General features: G+C 34.5%; 1 long non-coding RNA gene across 1 annotated transcript; it reads left to right on the top strand.

Annotated features, from left to right (window-relative positions):
* The first annotated feature begins 1,070 nt into the window (after positions 1-1,070).
* Positions 1,071-5,015, top strand: LOC109113595. Its single transcript, XR_006158421.1, has 3 exons — positions 1,071-1,117; positions 3,114-3,227; positions 4,996-5,015. It is a non-coding gene; the product is annotated as an uncharacterized LOC109113595 (long non-coding RNA).
* The last annotated feature ends 11,792 nt before the right edge of the window (positions 5,016-16,807 follow it).

The following is a 16,807-nucleotide window of genomic DNA, read 5'->3' as shown; positions in this document are numbered from 1 at the left end:
ATAAATGGCCTCAATGCGCCTGTTTTTTAAAATTATTAAAATTTTATAAACAGTGGATCTTTAAGCTCCCCGCTCTAATGTGTTGTTGGTAGCGCATTTCATTGTGTTCCCGCCGGATGATGTAGTGATGTAGCGTAAGCGTCCTGCTGAGAATATATGCTAGTCCCATCGTGCGAGAAACCCAACGTTTTGTGGTTTTACAGGAAAAGTAAAGGAAGGCAAGTTTTTCCCTTACATTTACCAAAGGGGGGGAAAACCAAAAAATAACCAGTCTTCTCTCTGTAGCTAAATGGTCAAGATTTATTATTCACTCAAGTTGACCAGCAGAAAGTGTCTGTAGATTTCTGGAAGTCAGTTGTGTGCTTTTATGTATGTAGTGCCTGTGCCCTTATTTTAGGATGCACTGACACATGCCAAAGGAGAGAGAAGAGGAGGGCACTGCCTCTAAAATTGAGCCGCTGTGGAGGAGAGAGAGATGGGGATGAGGATGCCGTTCAGTTACCTCCAGACAGTTACCATCTCCAGTCTCTAGCTGTGTGTCTGTGGAAGAGTGGACAGCTCCATGGCCCAAACCTCCCCGCCTGGCTTTAGTGATGGAGTGGGAACTCTCTAATTGAGGTAAGATATGTCTTATCCATTAAGCTAAGCATTCAATGCATGATGAAGCAGAATGCAGTTGTGCAATGCCCCCTATAAATCAGAAGTTATAAAAGCAAAAAAAAATCCCTGTATGGGTTTTTGCTATTTATATTTATGAGATACAATGTAGCAGTGAAGTAATAGCACTCAAGCAAGAATGCCCTGTTTAATTTATAGACCAAAACTGTCATTCAGATCTCCCTTCTAAATTATTTTTTTTTTTTGGGGGTGATATCGCTAAGTCATGTTTATGGCTGCTCACCTTTAAGTTCTCTTAAAATAATAATCAATTGATCAGGACACAGCTTTATTTCATATGAAGTGAATAGTTTCCACATAATATTTCCAGACACCCACACTCAGACGGCAGCATCTCCAGATCCTCCAAAGTCTGGTTGGTGTCTATGAAGAGTGATGGCTTCCATGGGCCAAAACCTCCCTGGCTTTTTAGTGATGGAGCGGGAACCTCTAATTCGAGGTAAGATATGTTTTATTCCAAAAGCATTCACTGCATGATGAAGCAGAATGTCCGTTGCCCAAATGCCCCCTACAGTTCAAGTTTATTGAAAACAAAACTATCCCTTGGATACCGGGTTTTTTTTTTCTATTTATATTTATAAGATACAATGCAAGACAGTGAAGTAAAAGCACTCAATGGAAGAAATGCCGCTTAAAACTGCTTATTCAGATCTCCCCTTCAGTGATTTTTTTCTGTAAGTTCTGTTATGTTTTTGCCTGCCCCAACCTTAAATTTCCTTTAATCTCTTAATATAATATTTGATCAGAAAAAAATTTATTAAAAAAAATCTTTATGTGAAGTAATTGACTACATTGCTTTAAGATGCTGACTTTAAAAATATACTTTAGAAATATGACTAAAATCCCACAATTTCAGCTAATCCTTCCAACCACAAATACACACACACCAAATTTGTCCTCTCTCACCTTTACTGTCTGCTTTATCTCTAGAACCTCTTGCTCAAGCTGTACGTCAGTCAGAACGCAAGCGTGCGCCAGTCAGAACTTATTTCCTTTTCTATTTCTGTTGAAGAACACCTTTACATCACATATCTTTATTTGCAGATGACATATTGCTATTTTTAGATAATCCGGTTTTATCAGTCCCCCATGTTTTAAATTTATTTAATCAGTTTAGTAATCTATCAGGACAAAATTAACTGGGACAAAAAAAGTCATGATCTGTTCCTCTCATTTTTTTGGGTTGTGTCTGCAACATTTTCTGGTTTTATTCCAGTGGTGCATTCTTTCGCATACTTAGGTATAGATATCTATCCGTCCTTGCAGGATATTGTCTCAAAAAACTGAATAAAAACTTGGCTAAAGTCACCTCAGATCTTGCAAATTGGACACAGCTTCCTACTTCTTTCCATGCAAGAATATCTATTGTCAAAATTAACATCCTTCCTTGCATTAATTTCTATTCCTCTATTACTCCACTAACCCCCAACACCCTACCAGTCTTAAACAAAACAAATCAACCAACCTCATAGTGGGCTATTGAAGAATCTCTTGTTTCTCGACACAGTTTACAACATTTGGTTTTTGCTGGTGTCTCACTCAGACAATGTAAAGTTCGTTTTGGCCCTATCATAACACATTTTATTTCTGCTTGGAGAATGGTGATCAGGAAGATAGAGCCAAACTTGAGGTGGCATCGTCATTCACCCTTGTTCCATAATAATAATTTTTTATCAGGCAAAAACCCATTTTACTGTCCACAATGGATTAAATGAAAAGTAAATTCCTTTGGTGACATTTATGATGACAAAGGCCTGAAATCATTTCAAGATATCAAGGCTCTTTTTAATCTACCAAGAACCTCATTTTTCGCACATATGGAGTACCCTGGGATGCACAACTGCCTGTACTTCCCTTAACAAGTTATTCTCCCCACTGATAATTCTGTTATTTCTGCTTCAGTTATTTACTCTTTTCTCCTCAAACAATCATACAAACCATTATCCATAACAACTATCTGGTCTAAGGATATCAGTGGTGACTTACAAACTGTATTTTCTGATCAAATTTGGGAGACAATCATATCATCCTCAAAAAATCCAAATCATCAGGTGATCCATTGGAAATTATTACACAGACTCTATCTGTCCCCTTTAAAATGCTTCTTTATGCATGTGTCATAAAACCTGGAGTGCTATTTTTGACATTGTTAAATCTTTTTTAAATCTTATAATTTATTTTGAATTTGTGTATATTTTTTATTTATCTTGTGATTGAGACTATTGTACTTTGTACTTTTCTCCACTGCAGTGTCTTGTTTTTTTGGCACAGTGTAGGTCTGCTCTGGTGGGTTGGTATGTGGGGGCTTTGTAGTGCTGCAGTCTGGATTAGTGTGTCACATTTTGTGTTGTACTGAAATGACTGCTTAATCAAAATAATTGTTCACAAAAGAAACAGCTTTATTTCATATTAATATTTCCACATAATATTTCCAGACACCACACTCAGATGGCAGCATCTCCAGTCTCTAGCTGTGTGTCTATGAAGAGTGACGGCTCCATGGCCAAACCTCCTGGCTTTAGTGATGGAGCGGGAACCTCTAATTCATGGTAAGACTAGGGCTGTGAGTATAATATGATAGTAATAATACTAATAATAATGGCATAGTTTTTTTTATTAAAAAAAATTATAATCCAAAAATGTTTACTTTAATTATAATATTTTTTTATAATAATAATAATGGCGTTTTATCTCGATTTGTTTTCTCTAAATTTAACAAGTTTTTTTCTCGAAACATGACTTTTTTTTAATAATAATATGAGTTTATTCTCAACATTTTATTTTGACTTTTTTTCTCGGGTATTTTCTCGAAACAACAACTTTTTTCTCATAATGTGTTTATTCTTGAAATTTAACTATTTTTTTCTTGAAACACAACAACTTTTTTCTCGTTATTTAATGAGTTTATTCTCAACATTTTATTTAGACTTTTCTCGAAATTTTAAGATTTTTTTCTCAAAACATCTTTTTTTCTCATAATTTAATGATTTAATTCTCAACATTTTATTTTGACATTTTTCTTGAAATTTAACTAGTTTTTTCTCGAAACACAAAGACTTTACTCTCGAAATGAAATGATTTAATTCTCAACATTTTATTTAAACATTTTTCTTGCAATTTAATGATTTTTTTCTCTAAACACGACTTTTTTCTCATAATTTAAAGAGTTTATTCTCAACATTTGATTTGGACCTTTTTCTCCAAATTAATTCTTTTTTTTTTTTTTTTCAAAATACAACTTTTTTTCTCGTAATGTAATGAGTTTATTCTCAACATTTTATTTCAACATTTTTTTCTTGAAACACAAAGATTTTATTCTTGACATTTAATGATTTAATTCTCAACATTTTATTTCAACATTTTTCTTGAAATTTAATGATTTTTTTCTTGAAACACAGGAACTTTTTTCTCATAATTTTATGATTTAATTCTCAACATTTTTTTTCGACATTTTTTTTTAAATTTAAATATTTTTTTCTCAAAACATATTTTTTTCTCATAATATGAGTTTATTCTCAACATTTTATTTCAAATTTTTTCCTGAAATTTAAAGTTTTTTCTTGAAACACAGGAACTTTTTTCTCATAATTTTATGATTTAATTCTCAACATTTTTTTTCAACATTTTTTTTTAAATTTAAATATTTTTTTCTCGAAACACAAACACTTTACTCTCTTTTTCTTGCAATATAACAAGTCTTTTCTTGAAACACAATTATTTCATTGTCAGTATTTAATTCTCAGTCATGATTATTTCAACTTTTTTCTTAAAATTGAATCAAAAACATTTTTTCTTTCAATGTAATGAGTTTATTCTTCCCAACATTTTTATTTCAACTTTTTTCTCTAAATTAAATTATACTCTAAACCAGGAAAACAGTAACTTCTCTTAACTTAAATTAATTTATTCTAAACACAACATTTCAACATCAACACTTTAAATTAAATTAAATTATTCTCTAAACACAAATGACTCAACTTTTTCCGTGTAATTAATGAGTTTTATTCCTCAACATTTTATTTAGGGATCATATTTGTTGAAATTTTACGAAGCCTTTTTTCCGCAACACACCACTTTTTTTCTCAGAATATAAATGAATTCCTCAGCATCTTATTTTGAAATATTTCTTGAAATTTTAACAACTACTGTAATCTCGGGATGGTTTTATATTTTTTTTAATTATTGCTTCTGGCCCCTAATCCTCTTCACTGGTAGTTTCCGTACTGTAATGTGTGTGCCAGTTAGTATCTGTTGAGATTATAAAGTAAGAAGGCGGTTGTTTTTTAGTTTTTTGTTCCTGCTGGTCCTTGCTCACAGCTTCACTGCTGATGTAGCTGGGTATGCTGGTTTCCATATGAGAGGGGAAGCTCAGGTTTGTGAAATCCTGCCTGATCCTGGCGCCATGGTTCTACCTCCGGAGAGACTCCACATACGATAGCATTCAAGGGCTGGCAACCAGCTCCTGCCCACTCTGGTGTGGGAGGGAGCCTGGAGCACCCTGGCGCCGGAGCTTCATACCAACTAGCTGATAATGTCTTGCAGAGTGTCCCAGAAGAACCCACACACCTAGCATGTAACGGAAGTATGAGAGCTTATTTGAAGGAATCAACACCCCCGGGGCCTGAAACCCTCCTCAACCGCCTCTAGCACCCGCCTCTCTCCATCATCGCGGGACGAGCGGAGATCTCGGTTAGTTTTTTGGGACTGCCGCAATGAGGGTTTTCCAGCTGGAGGCACGGCGCACAATGCCCTGAACCCAAATAAACTCCCGCGCTGAACCTCCAATCAACTGTAAAAATATGACATTTTTGGAACCTCACTGCTGAAACTAGGTGTGTTTATGAGCAAGTAAGACTACAACGAAGGAGGGGTAAGACAAACAATCAAGACTGTTCTTCATAACGGCCTCAGCTGGCAATCGAAAACTCCAAAAACCGTCTCTGTGCAGAAGTTCATTTTGGACTGGGCCGAGGGTAAAGCCAATCAGGATGTAGATTTCATGTTTGTGCTTACATTTCGAGAGCTGAACTTGATTAAAGATGATCAGTACAGTCTTCACAGACTTCTCTGCTGGACTTTCAACCCAGGACTTCAAGATTCTGGACCCAAAGCTATATGATCTATGTAAAGTTGTATTGAATTTTTGTGGTCTGGATGAAAGCAAAGATGTAAGCTTGAATTTTTCAGACAGGTGAGAAAGTTTGTGATGTGACTGAGAAGTCATCATTGGGTGTGTTGATGTCAAACCTCATCAGAGGGGATCTGCTTCCATCTGTTCTCATCTGGATCACCTCCAGACCAGCAGCAGCCAATCAGATCCCGTCCAAATACATCAACCGTCTGACAGAAATTCAGGGATTCAATGAGCCTCAAAAGGAGGAGTATTTCCGGAAGAGAATCAGTGACCAGCATCAAGCCAGCAGAATCATCTCACACATTTGTCATACACTAAGAAGCCTCCACATCATGTGCTACATACCAGTCTTCTGTTGGATCTCAGCCACTGTGCTTCAAAACATCATGAAACAAGATCACTGTGCAGAAGTCCCAAAAACTCTGACTGAAATGTACATACACTTCTTGATTATTCAGACAAATATAAGAAATCAGAAGTATGATGAGAAAGACGAGAGAGATCCGCAGAAACTCCTGCAGTCAAACAGGGGAGTGATTGTGAAACTTGCTGAACTTGCTTTCAAACAGCTGATGCATGGAAATATCATGTTTTATGAGGAGGACCTGAGAGAGTGTGGCATAGACGTCACTGAGGCCTCGGTGTATTCTGGGATTTGCACTGAAATCTTTAAAGAAGAATATGTAATTTATCAGAGGAAAGTCTACTGCTTCATACACCTGAGCTTTCAGGAGTTTCTTGCAGCATTTTATGTCTTTTACTCCTATGTAAATACCACTTCTGATGCCTTGAAAGTTTTTGATTTACTTCATAATTTGCATAAAGGAGAGTACTGGATAAAGCTCTAAAGAATGAGAATGGACGCATGGATCTTTTCTCCGGTTCCTACTGGGCATCTCACTGGAGTCCAATCAGAGACTGTTACAGGGGCTACTGACAGCACACAGAGAAACAGCTACAGTAGAGGCATCAAGGGAAACCATTAAGTACATCCAAGGACAAAATCAAAGAATGGAAAGAAAAAACACTCTTTCTGCTGAAAGAGATCCATCAATCTGTTCCTCTGTCTTCGCTTGGAAATGAACGATCAGACTCTGCAAAGAGAAATCCTGGAGTTTCTGTGAAATCAGACAAAAACACTCAGAAAAAAAAAGAACTTTCTGCTGCACCCACTGCTCAGCCATAGCCTACATACTTTCAGATATCAGAGGAGGCACTGGATGAGCTGGACCTTAAGAAAGCGTTAAATACATCAGAGGAAGGTAGAAGGAGACTGATACCAGCTGTGAGAAACTGCAGAAAAGCCATGTAAGTACAAATTTCTAAGAAAGTCAAATTCTGTGGTCTCAGTGCGATTAATGATGTTACACTTGAGTCCTGAGATATTATATTGCTTAACACAGCTTTTGGTGTTAGAAGTGTTAGTGTTAGCTTGCCTTTATATAGATGGAGTGCTGCATAATAGTTTCAAAAAGTGTAAGTTAAGACAGGAACAAACAGTGAAAAAGTGTTTTGTATGAGAAGTGCATTAACAGGTAAGTTAACCCTTTAGAACCTGAAGCTAAAATAGGTAGTTTTTACATATTGTTCTTTAAAATAAAACAATACGCTACCTTCAAATAAAAGGTTGTCAATTTTTTTTGTTTTTTTTAAATATAGCTTTCAGTAAATACAGTTGTCTGACCATAATGTTGTTTGAGATTTGAAATAAAAGTAAAAAAGTAAACCAAATAATAAAATAAAATAATATATGTGTCGTTTTATTTGAAAAAAAAAACAGGAAGCACATGAATGCAAGAATCTTAAACAATCCAAACTGACAATGGACGATAATGCCCACTGGGTTTAACAGTTTTCACTGAGACTTTTTTAACGCACATGCACATATAAATTCACACATACAAATGCCGCATATACTCACACACACAGCGCGTGCCCAGATGTCGGTTTGACAAGTCCAGCTTCCTCCTCCCGATCTCGCCATATCTCATGAAAAAACACCAACTCACCTCTTCTGCTGATCTCTTGCTTCAGCCATGTTGTTTGTTGTTTTTTGTATTTTAATGATTTTTTTGCAATCCAGGGGCTGATCCCGGTAGTCCCATTTGACCAGAATGTTTTTCTATCTTTCAGTCTTGCAGACTGCAATATCACTGCAATCAGGTCATTGTGAAAACTGTGGCCTCAGCTCTACAAATTATTCAGACTCTCCCCTTGAGAGAGCGGACTCTGAGTACCAACAAGAGACCTACCGGATTCAGGAATGAAGCTGCCTCTGTTGGACTCAAGAGGTCCAAACTAGTCAACTGCAGATACTGACGGTATTTAGGAATCTTTTATTAATGTAGAGTAAAATAAAACCTGAAGTTAACAATATATAGTCCCATGATTGTTCTCTAAATTAATTAGGTCCATAGCTTTTTAAATGTATACTGTCATTATAACTCTATTCTCTTTCAGTCCCTTTCCCCCCCAGTATCTTATTATGAGCTTGTCACATCTCAATCAGCTACATGTTTCTAGCAGCTATTGCAAATATTTATGTTTAGAAATTTACTCTTGTGTAAACTGTTAATGTTGATTTTGGCTTTTGAATATGTTATACTGTCATTTGGGCCTAATAAATCCTCACAAAAGGGAGATGATTAGAAAGTATAATATAATAATCTGATGGTGGAAGATACTGTTCATAATCAACGTAATACGCGATGAAACCACACAGGGTACTAGATTTACCAATTTACCCAGTGGACTGTATGCTGTATCGAATAACCTCAACTTAATGTCCGTTTTTAAACGATTATCTGGCTGTATGGCGACACAGGAAGGCTGTGCTTAATATTTTTTTTCTGGCTTCAGCTCTGACTCTCACCCCTCACACCTGAGATGAGCTGGATTCTGAGCTACCAATCACCCAGGAGATTAGGATGTGACGCTTACGCTCTGAGAGGACTGAAGCCATCCAAACTGCAAACTCAAGTATGTACTTGAGAATACTCAAGTATGTAGCATAGCAAGAGTGATGATGTGTTCTGTGTAAACTAAGTTATGAAAAATTACTATTTTTATTATTATTACAAATAAAAACATCCACCAATATAACCAAAGTAATATTTTTTCAGATTAGTTTACGATCTGGGAAAGATAACGTATGCAACCTAGGTCATGACTCACAAGTGTCACAGTTGTTTTTATATTTTTCTTAACCAATTAAAAAAACAGCTTGCACTGTTGACAAAATTCAAATTATGATAATATTGTGTGTTTGTGTTCTTTTAGTTTGGACCATGGAGGACATTTCAGAATCACACCAGGACTACACAAATTTAGGTCATTTTAGGTTTACACTGCCTGACACAACCCACACACACACACCACACACAATCACTATCACTCACTCACTCACCACCCTCTCACACAACACACCCACTTACGGCGACATTCAAGTTCGTACATTTTTATCGCCGACCTCAGACACCACACACTCACACCCAATCAAACTCTCACTGTCAGCTACTTATCCACGAATCACCGAGCTCTACAGGGTGTTCATTTGACCTACACAAAGGTTGGTCATAGCATAAAGAGATATAATTAAATCGTATTTCCTGTGTGCAGATACCTATAATTCTCACAACTGGTACATAAACAGCAGCAAAGCACCCTACAACATCGCTCTTGTCTGTAGGGTTAACAAGAATCAGAGGTGGCACACGACGTGTGGTAAGATGGTTCCGTATGTAGCCTTATTCTAGAGTCATGCGGAGAGATTTGACTGCCTAGTTGAACAAGTTTTGTTCATGGAGGAGTGCTAGTCTGAAACGCTGAGTATACTTGGAGATACCAGGGCTGATATGGAGTGGCGCACGGAGCTGGATGTCAGTGAACCTTAAGGGAATCCAAAGAACAGGATAAACGAGTGACTGTAGGTTTGGGCTCAATGACAATTGGTCCTGGAGTCTTGGCCCTCTGCTTTGATAATAGAATACGTCTGCCTGGCACAGCAAAAAAACGACAATAAGAGAGACCAACACACTACTTGTCCCTTCTCCCCCCCTTCTTAATAGAGTAGGAGGTTATCTGGGACTGGCCAGCCTGGCAAGCTCGTCCTTCTACGTGTGTCTGAAACAAGTACACTTACTCTATTTTACACACTATACCCACACCACATTTATCGAAAGTCCCCCTCTATGCTGGATTGTAGGCTTTATCCAGATTCTTCAGTTTCACTGGTGTGGAGATGGGAAGAGCTTTGTTAATACAGCATTAATACTACTAACGTCTAATCAGAAAGATTTTTAATGTTTTTACAGGAGTTATCACTGCTCATATAAGATCATTTACTTGATCAAAAAAAGACAGGAAAAATGTAATATGTGTGAAATCTTATTTTTGTGGTTTTCCTATTTAATAAATATACCACTAAAATCTTATTTTTTCCTAATAATAAATCCAGGCATATTAGAATGAGTTCTGGAAAGGATCATGTTGAAACTTTATACTGGAGTCAGGGCTGATGGAGCAATTCAGCTTATGGGAATCACAGAAATGAATTAGATTTTAAACGGATATTAAAATAGGAAAGCCCACACTTATTTATTATGTTTATTTATAGTATTTATTCATCAATCTTATTGCATATATAACAGTGTTGCAAGATGTTCAGGTTTGTAGCCTGTTTTTAGTGTCAAATGCATAACTACTGTTCTTGAGTTGGTAGGATAAGAAATCTCCTTTAAATTTCATGTAAATATGTCTTGGCTGATTGTTTCCAACTTTTGACCGCTGCCGGCTAGTGTATAAATTAGTCTATACTCAGCATCTTGCTCCGCTACTAACCAACAACAGGAGATGGAAAGAAAATGGAAATGTTTGGAAACAAATAGTGGTGCCAGTCTCATGCTTAATGAAAATAGCAACTTCAAACCTCAAAAATGGTCAGACTGGAAGACATTCACAATGATGATGGGGGAAGTTCCTGATTGTACATTATTGTGCTGAATTTGATGCTTCTGTTGTTTATGTGTAAGTTGCTTCGGATAAAAGCGTTGCTAAATGTGAATGTAAATGACAAAATTCAAGAAAAGCTGCTAAGAAAAGTCAAGATAAATAATAAAAGCATAGTCAGTTTTAAAAGATTTACGCAATTATACTGTTTAGTATACAAATTTGTGCTCAAGGATTCTCAAATTATTTTATTGAAATGATATTTGCAAAATAACGTGCATAAAAATATAAACATTTTCTGTGGTAGCGTTTCACACAGTAATCATTTATATGTAAAATAGCGGATCATGTGGCAAAACATGGTGGTTGTGGTTATGCAAACTAACATGCAACCAAACTCAGTAAATTAGCGAAACAATATTATCTCAAATTTATTAGATGTAAACTACATTTATGCATTTAGCATACACTTTTATCCAAAGTGACTTGCAAAAGAGGAACAAAGCAATGCATCAAAGAGCTGACTGTCGTTGTAGTACACAATGCCAGATTTATTAGTCTAGATTAGGAAACCAGCATACAAAATAATAACATGAATCATCCAAATGTTTGCTATTTGAGTATTTAAGCAGTAATCTATACAACTCAGGTCACTTAATTAAATATAAATTATAAATAAATATATAAAAGGATAATCATTCAAATTAATGAGGGTGATGTGTAGAAAAAAGTGTGTACATGTGGTCAGAAAAAAACTTGACTCAGACTTCCTCTGCATGATGTGCTCAGACTTTTCCCTTTGTTCTGTGGAGGAAACCAAGTTTCTTCAGTGTTAATCGTGTTATTATAAAGTGTGTGTGTTGTTACATTATTTAAGTTCTCATTAATTGTATTTCATGATGTTATTTTATGACCCTACTTACTAATGATATAATTGTACCACATGTGTTATTGCAAATGGACAAAAGGGGAACATTAAACACTCTTTTAAACACATTTTCCCATTGTCACCTCAAAAATAATTTGACTGAAATGAAAGGTAAACGATGTGTTCTTCTTATATATATATATATATACTGCAGTTACAGTAAGGCACTTACAATGGAAGTAAACACGTCCAAACAGGCAATAAAGGTTTAAATACACACCATTTTGAAATTATAGGCACAATACTTAATATTATATGTATTACCAAGACACTAGCAACTTTGTCTGTTGAAAACTGTAATCAATATTTCAACATATGAAAAATGTAAAAGTAGATTCATTCTAAGGCCAAATCAACTGGAGGGCCCTGCTCAAAATTGTATTTTGTTTTTCTGGTGAAAGAAATGCATAAATAATGATGAAAGCCAAAATATTATACAGCTGAGTAATCTACTATAGTATTTTCTAGAGGGAGGTCAAAAATGATAACTTTAAAGTTTTACTGTTTCTGCTGTCAACTTTTCCTGAATATGGCACAAAAAAAAATCTAACCAGACAAAGCTCATGATTTTAGATCAAACTAATAAAAAGATGAAAGCAATCAGTATCAATCAATATTATGCCACAAATGCTGTCAATACAGCTTAACTTGTATTGGAAAATGAAATATGTTTTAAACTTTCCATTTGGTGCAATGACAGAAAATAATTTTTCTGTTATCGTTTAAAAGACTCTGCTCTTATCCCCAGTGTCTCTGTTGAAGTTTTTTTTGGAGATTCTGTCATCTTGCCGATATGTATTAAAGACAAAAGACATTATTTACTGTATTTTGGATATAAAATAATAGCAAAAATGTGTATGATATAGTCCTCATTAGCAAAACACGAACAAAATATTCAACGACTCAAACAAACGTTTTCCTATGTGAAAGAAAAATGACGTGAAATTTATCCTTAATTGCGGCCCCAGCAACAGTTAGAACCCAGTCATTAATATCTGTGAAATGCATGAAAGCTTTTAAATTGCCTCTATAATACATTTATAACTCTTTATGTTGAACTGTTATGGCTTTCTTGTATAGTTTATTTAGGTTATTTAATGTACATACTGCAAGGGTTATGAACTTACATAATATGTAGAAAGATCAGACAAAAGCAACCAATTCATTGTTTACATATCACTTAAAGGTGACCTTCAAGTGTATCCTTTATTCTAAGAAAAATTTAATCCTCTGCAAACACTGCGTGAGTTGGAACTGCATCTGGGCTATCGTTGTTATTTAACTCTCTTTTAATGTCTTCATCACTGTAAGCGCCAAAAGAATTTTAATGAGTGGTACTAATATTGGATACATTAAATACAGCAGTGTCAATTGGTTTGCTTCCAAGATTTACATGGACATCTATACAGGGCTATTATGAGGCAGTAGCAGCATATGGAGCCACTGTTTTGCCTCTGTATCTTTAGTGTTGTTGATGCACGGTACATTTACACAACTGGTGCATCCCGTTTATTTTGCCCTTTATTGTCTTTTTTTTAATATAAAGGGAGCAATAGTATATTTTATTTTTTTTTGTTTTTTAGGTGGTTTTTTTTTGTGTTGTGGGAAGGGTTTTTTGTTGGTTTGGAGAGTGTGTTTTGTTTTGGTGTTTGTTTGGTTTTATGGGTGAGTTAGGTTGTGTTTTGTGCTTTTGAATTTTGTTGTTTATGTTTTTGTGGTTTATTTGTGTAGTTGGGGGGTGGTATGTTGTTGCGGGTTGTTTGTTGTTGTATTAGTTTTGGTGCTTATTTTATGTTATGTGTTGGTGTGGGGGGGTGGCTTTTTTTTGGTTTGAGTATTGTTGTTTTGTTGTGGGTGTGTGGTTTGTTTTTGGGTAGTGTTTGGGCGTTTTTTTGTTTTTATATGTGGAAAATGTTTTTTTTTGTGTGGGTGATGGGTGGGGGGGTGGTTTTTTGGGTGTGTGGGTGTGTGTTGGGTATTTTTTGTGTATTACTGGGTTTTTTGGGGGGTTGAGAAGGAATTTATGTGTTTTTTTTTTTTTTTTTTTTTTTTTGTGTTGTTTGTGGGACGGGTTGGTGTTTGTTTAGTTTTGTGTATTTGTTGGATTTGTTGTTTTGTAGGTTGTGATGTATATGTTCATTCTGTTTGAAATATATTGCTTTATTTTGTGTTTGTGTAGTTTTTTTTTTTGAATTTTATTTTTTGGATACTTTGATGTTTGTTTGCACTAGTTTTTGGTTATATTTATTTTCATTGTTATTTATTTTTTGGGTGTGTAATAATATATGTTGTATTGGTTTAGTAAACGATATGGGTAATAATGTTTATTCATTATTGTTTAATGTCTTTTGGTGTAGTTGTGATGGTATGTGTTTTTTTACTTTTTTTTTTGAATGTTGTTTTTTTGTGTTTGGTGTTTTGTATATTGTGGTTGATTCGTGTAACATGTGTTTTGTTTAATTGTTTGTGTTGCTGTGGGTGTTGTGTAATTGACTTTTGTTGTTTGTATTGTTTAATGGTTTACTGTGTTTGTTGAGGTGGTTATTTTTGGTTTTTTTTGTTATATTTTGGTATATTTGATTCAGTTATATTGGGTTTGTTTTATTTTTTGATTCTGCATGTTTTGGTTTGTGGATTTTTTGTGTTTTTTTTAGTGTTTTTTTTTTTGAGTGTCGTTTTGGTTGTGCCGTTGCGGTGCGTTCGTGGATTACTTATGGGTTATGTGTTTTTTGTTGTTCGGTTTTTTTTGTTTGGGTTTGTTTGTGTGTTTTTGTTTTTTTTTGTTGTTTTTTTGTATTTTTTTTGTTTTTTTGTGGTTTTTGTTTTTTGTGGACAGCAGTTTTTGTTTGTTTTTTTTTGAGTTTGGGCGAGTTGTTATTGTTTTTTTTGTGATGTCGTGGGTTTTGTGTTTGTTTTGGTGTGTGTTTTGTGTGTTTTGTGTGTGTTTTTGTTTCGTGGGTTATGGTGTTGTTGTTTGTGTTTGGGCAGTTTTATTTTTTGTTTGTTTTAGAAGAAATGTGTTGTGTTTTGGTTGGTTTTTGATGTTGTTGTGTTTTTTTGGTGTGTATTTTGTTGTTTCTGTGGTTTGGTGTTTGGAAATGGTTTTGTTGTGTTGATGTATTTTGTTATTTGTTACCAAAACGGTTGCAACATGGTGTTTGACACCGATGTGTGTGGTGTTAAAACATGTTGTTTTACTTTTTGTATTGGTGTGGTTAATGGTTATTTGTTGGTTGTGTTTGTTTGTTTTGGTTTTGTGTGTGTGGGTTTTTTTATTTCAAACAAGTTTTTTGTCGTTTTTGTCTTGGGTGGATTGGTTATTTTGTTTTGTTTGTATTTGTTGTGTTACGCACTTTAGTGTTGTTTACGTTGCATGACTCTGTTTTTTTATTTTGTGTCGTAGTTAATTATTTGTTTGTTTGGTTTGTGTGTTGTGTGTACTGGTTTTTTTTCGTGGCTTATGTTTTTTTTTTTAGTTTGTTGGTTTTATTTTGTGTGGTATTGTTTTTTTGGATGTTTGTGATATTGTTTGTTTTAGTTTTTTTAGATGTTTTATGTTTTTTTGTGAGTGTGGGTTTGAGTGTGGGGTTTATTTTGTGTTTTTTTGGTATTTGTGTTTTTTATTTTGTTTTGTTATATTATGGTTTATATGTTGTGTATTGTTTAACTGTATTTTTGGTTTTGCCGAATGAGCGTTGTTTGATTATTTTTTTTGTTAGTCTGCAGCGTTGTCAGTTGTTGGTGTATTGGTTTGACAGATTTTTTTTTTTTTTTGGAGTGAGTTTTTTGGGTTTTTTGTTTGTGTTTTGGTGTTTGTGTTAAGGTGTTTGTTAAATTGATGTTTTTGGTGTGGTTATTGTTTGCTTTTGAATGTTGGTTTTGTTTGTTTTTTTTTTGGTTGGGTAAAGTTGGGTGGTGGTTTGTGTGTATGGTTGTAGTGTTTTTTATTTTTTTTTTTTTATTTTATTGTGTTGTGGTGTTTTTTTGTGTGTTATTGGTGTTGTTTGGACCTTATGGTCTGGTTTTTTTTTAGGTTATGTTTTGGGGTGGTAGTTATTGAAGTTTTGTGTTTTAGTGTTGTATTTTAGTGTGTTTTTGGTTTTGGTTTTTGGTTTGTTTGTATGTGTTTTTTGTTTTTGATGTGTTTTTTTTGTATATTGGTGTGGGACGCGAGTTAGTCCAGTTGGTTTGTGGGTGTTTTCATAATGTGGTGCATGTTTATTCTCTGGGGTCATTACTGTATGTTTTTGTTTGTTTTTTTTTGCTGGTGTTATGTATTTTTGTGTTTTTTTGTTGTTTTTTTGGTTTTTGTTTTTGTATTTGTTGTTATTTTGTGTTTTTTTCTGTGTGGTGGGTGTGTATTGTTGTTGTTTGTGTTGTATTTTTTGTTTTTTGTTTTCATTTATTCGTTTTTTGTTTTGAGTGCAGTGTTTTCCAGGATATGTTGTTTATTTGTAGGTTTTTAGTTGTTGGGTTTTAGTCAGGATTTGGTTGGATTTGTGTGGGTGGTTTTTCAGTATTTGTTTGTGATTGTGTATTTTTTTTAGCTTGAGGTGATCGTGTTGTCCTGTGTTATGTTTATCTGATGTTATATGTGTTTAAAGGCTATCGTTTGTGTATTTTTTTCATTGCGCGGAAAAGGTGTTTTGGTTTTGTTTGTTTAGGTTAGTTGTGATTTGATTTTTTTTTATTATGTTGTTGTGGGTGTCTGGTGGTGAGGGGGTGTATGATGTGTGAGGCATGTTTTGTTGTGTTTTTGATCTATGTTTGTTTTTTATGTTGGTGTTGGTGTTGATTGTTGTATAATTTTAAGTTTTTTTGTTTATGGTGTAAAAGCATTTAAGTTTTTTTTTTGGGTGGAAGGAGGGTTTGTTGTTTTTTTTTTGTTTTGGTTATTGACTTTTTTGATGTTTTTTTTTGGGGTGTGTTGTAGGGGTCTGTTTGTTTGTGTAGTTTTTGTTTTTTTTTTTGTGTTTTTATTTCGGGTCTTTTTGTTGATATTTAAACATAATGTTATTTAAATTATATGCAAGAGCACACTTCGAGTATGGGTTATACCCTACTTGGCAAATTTGTGTCTTGTTACTTTCATATTTTAGAAATAGTTATTATCAGGAATA

The sequence above is a fragment of the Cyprinus carpio genome, chromosome A5 (assembly GCF_018340385.1).
Source record: "Cyprinus carpio isolate SPL01 chromosome A5, ASM1834038v1, whole genome shotgun sequence".
Classification (NCBI taxonomy): domain Eukaryota; kingdom Metazoa; phylum Chordata; class Actinopteri; order Cypriniformes; family Cyprinidae; genus Cyprinus; species Cyprinus carpio.
This window is presented reverse-complemented; position numbering and strand designations above follow the sequence as displayed.